The 13,010-nt window shown below is 40.8% G+C and overlaps 1 non-coding gene across 1 annotated transcript; it reads right to left on the bottom strand.

Annotated features, from left to right (window-relative positions):
* Positions 1-10,786: 10,786 nt before the first annotated feature.
* Positions 10,787-10,917, bottom strand: Gm24295. Its single transcript, XR_003950762.1, has one exon. It is a non-coding gene; the product is annotated as a small nucleolar RNA SNORA17 (small nucleolar RNA).
* Between the last annotated feature and the right edge of the window lie 2,093 nt (positions 10,918-13,010).

Here is a 13,010-nt window from a genome sequence, read left to right as displayed (position 1 = left end):
TGCACACTCACACACTCATTCATACACAAATATTCACACGTACTCACATTCACACATGCACACACTCATATACACACGCACACACTCACACATACTCAAATACATGCCACTTACACACAATCACACACACACATTCAAACACTCACACAATACAGTTACTCACGTCTTACACACAGATACATTCACATATAAACACATATATACTTATTCACAAACATACACACACACACACACACACAGTCTTTCATGGTGTTCATGTTCAGTGTTAACACTGCAGTTGGTATCCAGCTCAGATATTCATCCCTATAGAAGTTATATGGATGAATGCTACTTTGGAAGTTATCTCCAGTTTTTACTTCTTGCTCTTACTAATCAACAGTTCAGCAAGGATGAGTCTATAGTCCAAGGACATTTGGATAACTATGGAGACATTTAGTTTGTCATGGTGGGAGTAGATTTGTTACTGGGACACTGCTAAATAATGAACAGGACTATGTAACACAAGAAAGTCAATTGTGTCATGTTTGAAAAAACTGTTCTAAAAGTAAATGGAGTATATAATTTTAGGGTTGCTTCTTATTTGCCAATAGTCACTTTACTGATTTGTGGTAGGGGAGCTTATTAATGAAAGCCATAACCTTATTCCTAAATAAGTAATTCTCAATTCAAGATCAAATGACAATTTCCATACAACAGCATCTCTGTAGAAACTAGAATGTTAACTTTATATTCAATTTATTTAGTGGTGTGAGAAATTAGAAAGGAAACTGGACATGCATTTAATCCCACAACCTGGGAGGCAGCAATAGGCAAATATCATCTCTGTGAGTTCAAATCCAGCTTGATCTATAGAGCAAATTCCAGAATAGCCAGAGCTGCGTAGTGAGACTCTGTCTCAAAAGAAAACAGAAAGAAAAGTAAAAGGAAAGTAAAAGGAAAGTAAAGGAATGGAGAGGAGGGGAGGGGAGGAGAGGGGAGGGGAGGGAGGAGAGGAGAGGAGAGGAGAGGAGAGGAGAGGAGAGGAGAGGAGAGGAGAGGAGAGAAGAGAAGAGGAAGAAAGAGAAAAGGAAAAAGAAAAAGAAAAATGTTAAGAAGGAGGGCAGCAAGAAGTGGCCTAGATTTCGAAGGACTGATTGGAAGAAATTCCTTTCTGAAGATGATACCCAGAAATGTCTCAGTGGGCAAGGAGCTAAGTAGCAACAGATAAAATTAGGTTCTCTGCAATAAGCATCACAGATGGTGTCAAGGTTGGTGGGACTCTTATCAGGTTGAAGTTTGCTTTCTTCAAACTATTCTCTTATAATACTTTCAATCCTCCAAAGTTTTATAAAGTACAGCCTCATGTTTGCTGAGTTTAGGAAGTTGCGGGTTCTGTAGTCAGAAATTTCACCAGAGACCATGTAGATAAAAGTGAGACGGCCAAGGGATTCAAGAAGAGGGGTCAGAACTCTATGGACACAAAGTTAGTTAAGCAGAGGGAAAGGGGACTGAAAGAAGCATCTAGAAGACCTCATAGTCAGAGGAAGGTCGTGCAAGACAGTGGGGAAGTTTCTAAACCCATCCTCTCAGAGTATGAGTGGGTCACTCTCAGGAAGGAGCAAGCCTTCCTTGGTATCCTGACACCCTCTCTGCCCTATAGCAAGCAGAAGGACAGATTTCAGAACACAGTAGCTCACAATTTGCTCTATTCCAGTCCCGTTTTACATTTAAAGGTCTGCCATGTATGTTCGTTTACCCCCTCCTAATAGGTTTGTGTGAAGCTATTTAATTGACAAGAGACACGTTTGCTAGACTCAGGCTCATCCCTAAGATCTCTTCACATGGCCTCCTTTTTTTGTCAGTCACACTTGAACCTCTCCTGACTGGTTAACATCTCAATGAAACAGCTGCCAACTGAGAATAGGAATACAGAGAAAGATGACCTCAACAACAGAAGAAAACAGGCAGCTTCAGACACTGACCAAATCAAGAAGCACTTCACCCGGGTGATAGCTTCCCCTGGCACTGTTCCAAGCTTCACTGCCGAGAACTCTGCCTCGGGGTACTTTGGCCTGTCGCCAGCCTCTGTCATGTAATGACTGCCAGTCCTTTTCCAGACTTAGAACTACTTTGTTAGAGAGCCATCATTACCCACCAAAGAATGTCTAAGGGAAAATTGAGTTGAATAAATTATTAGCAATTTTATAATAAACTTCAAGTCATCTTCCATACATTTTCTTCAAACTGCCAGACTAATTTATATATTAAACATTTAGATACTATCATCCTTCCTTGTCAACTCTCCCTGGTGGAAGATTCTTAAAAGTGGACCATTAGATTCCAGGAGAGTTTAAGCTATGAAATAGCCAGAGGCAGACTAAGCAAGAAACCTTCTCAGATGCTTGACAGCTTTATGGCTTTATGGTCTCAGAAGAAGACCTGATACTTTCAGAAACTTTCCCCACAAAAGAAAGGGATGTCAGCTGGGGAACCAACTGTGGGGGTAGTTTTACTGGTTGGGCAACAGTCCTCTAAAATACAGAAGATATTTTCAAACCCCAGATAGTAGGGCTGGACCTTATTGCTTTAGTTAATTTGCAAGTAGCGGTCACTGAGAAACTACTTGTGTGCATTTGCTCGCATTGCAAAAGCAGCACGTGGGAGGACAACTGAGCCTCAAAATACCATTGGGAGAATTGTGGTTTGGATCATAGACAGAGTTTCAAACATGACCAGCAGCTATTTTTTTTTAGTAATAATGTAGAGTAAAATTCATTTCTCCCTCCATGCCAGCTTCAAACAGAATAAGTAGAGTAACTTCAAACAAAGTTAGTATGAACTTTTCTTAAAACACCAGGGACATGAGATATGCCCCCTCAGAGTTTTCTTCACTCAAGCACATATGGCTTTTGGCCACTCTGATAGTAACATTACTGTACACATTGTTTTCATCTTCCTTATGTAGAATAGTAGAACCCAAAAATACCACTGATCTCACAAACTGTGTGCATGCAAACACACAAGTGCAGCAACACACACAAGCACTCAGCTTGTCAACAACTTCAGCAAAGCAAAATACAAATGATAATTAGAAACATGTGTCCCAGCAAAGAGGCACAGAAACGAAAAGGTCATCTCTTTCCAAATGACCTAATTAGAAGAGCCTGGAGTGCTGGCTACAGTATAATGGCTTTACACAGCTTTTAACTCAGATTTCCTGTTTTAAAACAGTGCAATTTACTGCCCCGTGCAGCAAATATGAATTGTCACTTAATGCCAACAAAATTAGGCTTCCCAACAACACCTGCCTCAAGCAATCTCCTCTTTGTTAGGCCCATCGGCAGAGGATTGCTGATTTGCTATCCCAGAATGACCATTTAGAATATAACACCAGGATGGTTGCCAAGTTGAGAACAATGATTTCATGTAGAAGAGAGCCTGCTTGGTCCTTTACATTAATGCCAATTGAAATATGCATGAATAGACCAAAGGGAAAAGCAGTTGTTCTGAATCACACTGTTAGTGAATGCTTCTTAGATTCCCTTTTCTGGTTCCCAAGCTAGGATTTTGATGCTGAATAATTTTAATTGCCCAGAGAAAAGAGGCACACAGTGGCTCAAAATGCTGCATGGTGGGAACTCAAACAGGCACCCAAATAGAATTGCCAATTTAAATAGATGCCGTTGTAAATTTGTATTTAATTTCTCTCATATTTATTCAATATGTTGTGATGTTTCATTAAGGATTGATTTTGCTTGTCTGTTTTGTTGCCTCAGTTAGCCCATCTGAACACCCAACTAAGCATTTGTACGGTGGTGATATTTATCCAAAGTCACAAAGAAAAAACCTCAAGAACAGCAATGAAGACTGACCTCTGGCACATATTTCTCAGACACTTTTGTAGCTCAGCATAGTCATATTCTGAGTGAGAATCAGCAAGGTATAAGAAAACAAAACTTGTATATCTTCCAAGACACCTTTCTGGAGATGATCTGCCTTGTGATCTCTGTCTGGATGTTGCTGGCTCTGCACGAGTTATTCTAGAAGAGCCTTGGGTAATTAACATGACTCCTGACAACCTGAATGACTTACATGTATATGTGGTCTTTCATGAGAGAAATAAACTTGTACCTTAACTAATAAAGACAAGTGAGACACCAAGAAGTTGACTCTAGTCAGTATGCACTTGATCTTATATATAGTCACAAATGTTGGTCAACACAATGGCCAACAACAAACTACATATTCAGTAGTAGCTATGTCATACAAGCCAGATCTGTGCAAGAGCATGACACATGTCCTCCCTGCTTCTTCATAATGATGCAATTGCCCTGCATAACTGTAAACCATTCCTTGCTAAACAAGGGAAAAATAATGTTAGGCTCTTCCACATTTTTCCAAGTCTTGAACTAAACCTGTCTGGAAATAAATCTTACTTTGTGGAACCTGTTCAACAAGATGGAAAGAGTGGGATGTTGTAGTTTCAAAATACTACAATCTAACAGTCTTCATTTTACTATGACTTGAAGTATGTTATACATAAAATATTTTTCATGCCATCATATTAAAATACACATGTTTGTTTTTATAGTTCTCCAAAAAAGGAATCATTAGAGACATTCATTTTGCTTATATAATTGATATTTCAAAATCTACTCTACTACTGGTCTCTCTCCTCTGAATCCACTGTCACTCAAAGGAGCTCATTCAGTGGACTTTTCTGCCTCTCTGACAAGTGTATGTGTTATACTCTTTTTCTACCCAAAGTTCATAGTTTAGGCCAACTGTTGGTATTCATCCATTCTTACCTCTTCATAAGTCCCTAGAGTGTGCATCAGCTTCCTCCAAATCTACTAAAATTTCCCCTGAGAGATAACTACTCTATGTTAGTACTTGTGTTCATGCATGACTTACGTAGGCATTGGACAGTTATTGTCCCACTCCTATACAGCATAAAATGTACAGATTAGGATGCAAAGCATAGCACTTGAAGTTTCTCCACAGCTCTGTAATATTAGATTGTTTTAAAGAATCTCCTTGAGTGTCTCTTGATTTCCATGGAAACACATCATTATGCCTTCCCATCCTATTGCTCTGAATATTCTGTTCATTTACTAGATTAACGTTGGCTCTCAGTACTCCCTGATAAAGGTTTTCTTCCACATTCAATACCAGGTGTTCTCTCTGTGTGTTTTCTCATTTTGAAATAACATTAGATCTGTCAGCTTTGGAGACTCTCTTTGATAGAATGATACTCATCCATGTTTGTACATGAACTTTTACAATGACTGCAGTTTCAAAGTCACATTTGTCCCCTACTTATGTACTGCCTGTCAAATTCTAACATGCCCAGAATTAAAATAAATTTATTTTCCTTGTGTGTACTTTCACTCCAATAACCCTCCTAGAATGCTCTTCTGATCTATTTCCAAGTCTATACACAAATGTTCTTCTCTCTCTCTTTGTGATATTAATCAATATTCCTGGACAATAATAAAAGCATAATTTCTAATCTAACATATAATAATATTATTATTTGTGGTTTCTTTAATTCAGTCCAGTTCAGTCTTGGAAGGAAAAGCCATTTACCTCTCTCAAAGGATGATATTTTTCTTTGGAGGAAAGGGTGGGTAGGCAAGATATGAAGGAATAACATAACATAACAGCACATCAATTTTGATAATAGGGAGGTCTGGGGATATAGTTTAGTTGGTAGACTGATGGCCTGCTGCGAATGAAGGTTCACGTGCAACACCTGTGGCAGTGTTCACCAATGGTGCCAGCATTTGGAAGATAGAGGCAGAAAGATGAGAAATTCAAGCTCATCCTTGACAGCATAGCAAAGTCTGAAACCAGTATAAACTATATGACACCCTCTTTCAAAAAATTATGAATCTCAACAACAAAGTTGCCTTTGTTTTCAAGCCCCCTACTTTCCACTCTTGCTTTGTCAGACAAATTCCTTCAGTGTGACCCTTCTGCACCATTACCCCAGAGCAAAATCAGTGACATATTCCTGGATCTTTCCATTTCTGTTACAAATAAAATGGGCCACTATAAATTTCCTCTAGCTTGTCTGTGGTGAGCGATAAACCAACTGTCTATTGTTTTATTTCAGATTCTACTTTTAGTTCTTGGACTATTTCGCATACATTTCAGAAAAGCTAGGATTACTTTAGTCTTTTTTATGCTTCGGTTCTCACTCATGAATTTTTTCTGATTTACCTCATCATTCCGGGTTCTCTGGAGAGATAGAAAAGCAAATATGTCTGAGTCTCTGAAACTGCATACAGGCCACATTTAGGAACCACTAAGGAGTAATGCTTAAAACATGTTGATACACTGCTCAGCACAGAACCACATGCACTGCCAGGACATGCATCAGAGGACATTGGAAATTTTCTGCCTTCAAAGGTCATTCATCTCTAAGACGAGCTGCTCCAGGAAGTACCAACTCACTGTGCAGCTTCATTCTGTTGCCCCTTCTTAAGTCTCACTCCGAGTTCAGCTGCTGATGGCTCAGGGCCATGACTGCCCCACATCTACTGTGGAGGCAGGGGATGTGAGATGGGTATCATCAACCCTAGAGACGATGTCTCCTAGCACTATTTAAAGCTACACATAAAAAGTATCACCAACATGACTGTCTAAACATGAGCTTAGCAAGGACAAAAACAAAAGACATGCCAAAGTGGACAGGGGAAGCCCATGAGCCCAGAGCCCTACAGGCAACGAAGCAATGCTGAGTGGGAGGAATCATCCTCCCAAGAGAAGAACACAGCCACTGCTCATCCAATAGCAAATGGTCATCCCAGAAAACATGCATACAAGGAACACTATGCAGACTGAGCTTATTTTTAGGAATATATATTTATATACATATATATATAATAAAAAATTAATTAAAAAGAGGTCATGAATCTGAAAGAGAACAAGGAAAGGTGTATGAGATGGAGGAAAGGGAAGAGGAAAATGTATTTATATTAATCTCAAGGAATAAAACAAGTAGTAAAACAGAAAAACTAAAATAAAAGTTATAAAACTAGAATACATATCCAACAACCATTTGCAAATAAAAAGTAATGAAAAAATAACCACTATGTTCACTCCCTGCCTTCCCTTCCCAATATCTATTTCTCCTCTAAAATTTCTGTCACTTTACAAATACCATACTTGCTCCTATTAGAGAAGTATGTGTATCTTTCCTCTTGATTTCCTGGGTTCAGTGAAGCAAAAGATACTTTGAAGTTGTCCATTACATATCGAGTGTACTTATTGATGTCAGAAAGTCAGATGTCAGAAATAATATAAATGAGTACTGATCTGAAAGTCTTAACATTGACATGTAGAAATAAATAATTCTAGACAGTATGAGGAATATTTAAACTAAGATCTTATAACAATGGATCAAGAAATCTGAAAAAGGAAAATTCACAAATGGCTTTAAAATTCCATTGGGACTTGAATTTAACCTTAAGATGGGGATCATATGCATGGGTTTATCTTGAGTTGTATTCAAGCCCTCACTAAAAATAGTAGTAAACAAATGAAAGAAATGAACTGAACTATAGCAAATATAGATAGAGCTCAAACCACGCTGAGAGAATGACACATAGCAACCCCACTTAACTGTCCAGGGTACCCACCACAGAATCTGAAGAATACAGATGAGACTGCAGTCCAACTAGGAAATGTTTAGCAAGAAGAGGTGTGATGGCTGAGGGAGACAAAACTGCAGTGGAGGAACTGCTACATGTTAACGTGGTAGATGAGGAGCCGGAGCGTGAGAGAGTGGATATCGCTCTTGTGGAAATGGAATAAACCCAGAGGAAAGCTATCCACATGTAGGACTGAGGCCACAGCTGCAATAACCACAGATCCAGCTGTCCCTCCTAGCCCATAAGCCAGACACGAAAGCTCAAACTCTCATCTAACTCCTGCAAATTCTACTTTTAAATAATGAACTTGACTGACCATCAGGCCTGAGGAAAGGTTCTACATGAGATAGAGTTAGGAATAAATGAGGATATACAACATCATGCAAAGGAAAGTATAGATATTTAAAAAAAAAACTTGCAATTCAAGTACTGCTTTGTCACATGACTAAGGGGCTATGGGAAAAGATAAGAAAAAACAGAAATTGGTACATATTTATGAAGCAAAAACTTAAGCAATGGTCAGCAAATAACAAATGAAAACTATAAAAGATTTAACAAAAATAAAAATAGATGGAAATACCAAAAAAACTGTATAAAATATTAAGCTTCGGTCTGGGATCCAACACTAAATAATAATAATAATAATAATTCTTACACGCGTTCTCGCGACCGGCCAGGAAGAACGCAGCAAACCGGAATCTTCTGCGGCAAAACTTTATTGCTTACATCTTCAGGAGCAAGAGAGCAAGAGAGCAAGATCTCTATTGCTTACATCTTTAGGAGCCAGAGCGCAAGAGCGCTAGAGTGCAAGAGCCAGAGCAAGAGAGAGCAAGAAAGCAAGAAAAAGAACAAGAACAAGAAAGCAAGAGAGAGCAAGAAAGCAAGAAAAAGAACAGGAAAGCAAGAAAAAGAACAAGAACGGCAAAACCCCGTCCCTTTTAAGGAGAATTATCCTCCGCCTAGGACGTATTACTCCCTGATTGGCTGCAGCCCATCGGCCCAGTTGTCATCACGAGAAAGGCAGAACACATGGCGGGAAAACTGCCCCTGCACGTGTGCAGATTATGTTTACCACTTAGAACACAGCTGTCAGCGCCATCTTATAATGGCAAATGTGAGGGCGGCTCCCCACAAATAATACAGAACAAATGGTGAGAAAGGAAATTATTTAGGAAACAAAGTGACAATTTCAAAGATTGTGTCTTTGATCGATAGCTTCCAAGACTCCACCAAAAGAACTGCAATGTTATTTTTCTATATGTTTAACTTTTTATTGGTTCTTTGTAAATTTCACATCATGAACTCCAGTCCCACTCATCTCCCCTCCCTGTGCCTACCCTCCTCCCTTGCAACCTACCCACAACAGAGGAAAAAAAAAAACACCCTGTGGAAACTGTAGTGTGTCACAGTGTGTCCCATAATATACCCTTCAGTCTACACCTTTTTTGCTTGCAAACGTTCATTGAAATGAGTCCTTAGTCTGGTAGGAGGCCTATGGCTTTTGCTACTCTGTTAATACTGAAACCTCACTGGGACTCTCTTGGATATCCTGTTGTTGCCTTGTATCAAGGCTGTCCTATAGTTTTGCATTTGTATGAATGACTAGCTCCTTCTTGCACTCCAGCAGTTTATTAGTGAGGTAGATGTTGAGATAGGCCAATTCAAAGCCTCTAGTCTGGGCCTGAAAGTTATCTGAGCTGGTCACACCACCAGCTCTCCCACTCTCTTGTCCCTGAGGCTGGCTACCAGCAACCCCCACTAGTGGGGCCAGCTCTACCCTGCTGCCCAGGGGAGGTCAGCAAATAACAAAAGTAAAATATGAAAGATTAAACCTGCTCTCCTGTGTGATTCAGCTGGTGAGAGTACATGCCCAATTCTCCCACACTCATAACCCCAGGGCCAACTCTCCTGCCTGCCGTAGATAGCAAGGGACAATGGAGGCAAGGAGAGTGTCTCTCCTTCATCCTTGCCACTGTAGGTCAGACAAGAGGTAGGATCAGCTCTTCCACCAAGGTCAGCTCTACTGAGCTGCCCAGGTGAGTTACAGGGCCTGCTCTCCTAAGTGCAGTAGCAGGTGAGAGGCAGGGGCAGCTCTCCAGATCTTATGACCATGGAGACATCTGTCCTGCTTACAATAGGGGGTAAGGGATGAAAGGAGGGGTCATTTCTCCAACCATATTATCACACCGCAGACAACTAGAATAGCCAACTTTTCCACATTTACTCACTCTGGACCAACTTGCCCATTCCCCCATGACCAGGGTCTACTCTACTCTCCTGAGTGCTACAGGAACTGAGAGACAGGCCAGCTCTCCTGCTCTCATGACCCCAGGGCTATGTCTCCTGCCTGCTACAGGTGCTGAGGGGCAAGAGGGTAGTAGGCTATCACTCCCATGCTTGCATCCTTGGAGGCAGTTCACCTGCAACTCCAGCAATGTTCAGGAAGCCACTCTCCTGAATCTGCAGCTGGCTATGAGTGAGGCCAGCTCTCGTACAATTCTGTTCTGCCTAGCCTTCAGACATTAACATGTCCCCTGGCAGCAGCCCAGACTGGCTTTGGGTGGTAACAAACCCCTCGGTTAGAGAAATGAACTCAGATCTGGCCTGCAGTGACAACAGAGGCCAGGACTCTACCATGGTCCCAGGTGCGATCAACGACTCACATCAGGCTATCACATCACTATCCTTAAGTCTCCAGTTCTGCCTCTCTTCATTGTGCCCAAATCCTTCTGTTTCTCTTCTCTTCCATTTCTCCACCACTTACAGACTCCTCTTAGAGGTGTTCGGGGTCTCTGAGTGTCTGGGGTCATCTCAGGAGTGCTATGTCCCACTTGTGCATTATAGCACTGGGCAGGGATCATCTTGGACATGACTTGCCCCACACACCCCCAGACCTGTGCAGTGCCTGACCATTGACCATCTCAGGCTAGCTCCCATGGTGTCAGTCTGGTGTTCATTTGAGGCTTACTCCCCACCTAGCCTACCAGAGTGGCCCCATGAGAATGTCCTCTGGTTAAGGCTCACTTCCACCCAGGGCACCAAATCCCAGGTGGGGTTCTTCTAGTCTCCAGCTTGCTCCCCATTCTGGAGGCTGTAAGGACCTGCACACACTAGACTGGTAGTTGTCTCAGGAACTTTTTTCCCCAGGAAATGTTAGGCTACTAATTGTTCAAATAGGTCAGAACACTTGCCACACACAGGACATAGCGTTTCTCCTCTCAGCCACCTACTGACACATACATGACATAGCAGTCACACCTGCAGCACCTATAGGGGCAGGAAAAATATTATTAAATAAATTAAAATAGCCATGCTAAAGGACGTCTTAGGATTTTTCAGGGTGTTCATTGTATATTTATGCATGCATAGTACATATATACAGATGATCTTTTTCAACATGAAGAAAGACCCATGTCTCTTATGCTGGAATTAAAATTAACATGAACCCCATGCCCAGAGTTCAGAAAACACTACAGAAGAGGAGGTGGAAAGACAAGAAAAGCCAGAAGAACAAAGAGTTTTCTGTCAGACTATCTCCTAGTGTTGCCAGAACTTACACCCATGAAGTTCCACCAATGTGGCTTCTTACACAAGCTGAACAAGGACAATACCAACAGACATGCTAACATGGATTGGGGGAAATCTATGAGTCCTCAATCCTACACAAAGAACTACAGGAGGCTGAGAAATGCTGAGAGTGGGGGAAATAGTCTTCCTTAAGGAAGAGAGCACCAACTGGTTATGCAATACCAAACGCTCAGTCCCCAAAGCATACATATATGTAACAGCTATAGAGACTGAACAGGTTATGTTTATTTATTACATATTTAGTGGGGGGTGCGCATGTGCATGTGTGTGTCAGAGAGAGAGGGAGAGGTAGAGGGAGGTGGGAGGAAAGGTGGGAGGGGAGGGAAAGGGAGAGTGAGAGAGAGACAGAGAGAGAGAGAGAGAGAGAAGAGCTCATGAATTTGAGAGAAAGCAAGAAAGGGTGTATGAAGGGTTTGGGTGGAGGGGTGGAGGAAGGGAGGGGGGACATAATGTAGTTATGCTATAAGTCCAAACAGTAATTTTTAAAAGAATGCCAATTCTCAAAGCACTAAAAAAAGGAATAAAAATGCTTCAAATTTCAGAGGCAATGCAATGTCAAAACGAGTTTTTCTAAGTGCAAGCCAAACTTACAATAAAGTGCTTAAATATAAAAATATTATCAGGAATGAAAGACAAATTCAATTTTCCTCAAATGTATCTTTTATAAAAAGTAGCTTGAGAGCATGCTTCAAAGAACAAACCATGAAAAAAAAAGTTTCTTTGAACCAGGAAGGTATTAAGAGCTGCCTGAAGGTCATGACCTCATCTCAAGTTTGGCAATAACTCTCCCACAAAGAACCAAAAGAAAGGATGAGTAAGAAGAACACCAGAAACAAATATCTGCTTTTCCTTCTTTCTTTCTCTTTCTTTCTGTCTTCCTTCCTTCCTTCCTCTCTCTCTCTCTCTCTCTCTCTCTCTCTCTCTTTCTTTTATTTTTTTATTTTTTATTTTTTTTTGTTTTTTTTCTAGACAGGATTTCTCTGTATAGCCCTGGCTGTCCTGAAAATCAATCTGCAGACCAGGCTGGCCTCGAACTCAGAAATTCACCGCCTCTGCCCCCCAAGTACTGGGATTAAAGGAGTGTGCCACCACTCCCGGCCTCTCTCTTTTTTTTTTTAATTAAAAATGCAAACATTATATTCTGGTCACAGTCCCTTCCCCCAACTCCTCCCTGATCTTTTCCACCTGCCTGCTCATTCAACTCCACCCCTTCTTTTAAAAACACACAAATTTAAAGTGTTAATAGTAATAAATAACGATATTGAATAGGATAAAAGAGCACAAAAATACACAAACACACACATAAAGTCACTAAATACAAAATCATATAAACAAAATACCAGTAAGATAAAAATCCCCAAACAAAAAAATATAAGACGAAAGCTATGCAGAAGCACCATTGAGTTTGTTTTGTGTTGGTCATCACTGCTGCATATGGGCTTGCCCTTAGGTATGGTTTATATACCCAGTGAGACTCCGTTGAAGAGAACTAACTTTTCCTTTGTGAGTGGTTGTTAAGTTGAGACTGCTTCTTGATTAGGGATGGAAACCCTTATCCACATCCTTCTCTCTCTACATTGGGATCCCTGTGCATGCTGCCACAGTCTCTGAAAGTTCATATGTGCTCTAGTATGCTGTGTCTAAAAGACACTGTTGCCATGGTGTCATCCATCCCTACTGGCTCTTACACTCTTTCTACTTTCTTTCCTGCAAGGTTTCATAAGCCTGAGGGGAGAGATTTGATAGAGACATACATTCCATTTAAGACTGAGGATTCCAAGGACT

This window comes from Mus musculus, chromosome 13, assembly GCF_000001635.26.
Source record: "Mus musculus strain C57BL/6J chromosome 13, GRCm38.p6 C57BL/6J".
NCBI lineage: Eukaryota > Metazoa > Chordata > Mammalia > Rodentia > Muridae > Mus > Mus musculus.
Note: the sequence above shows the minus strand (reverse complement) of the source record. Positions and strands in the feature narration are given on the sequence as shown.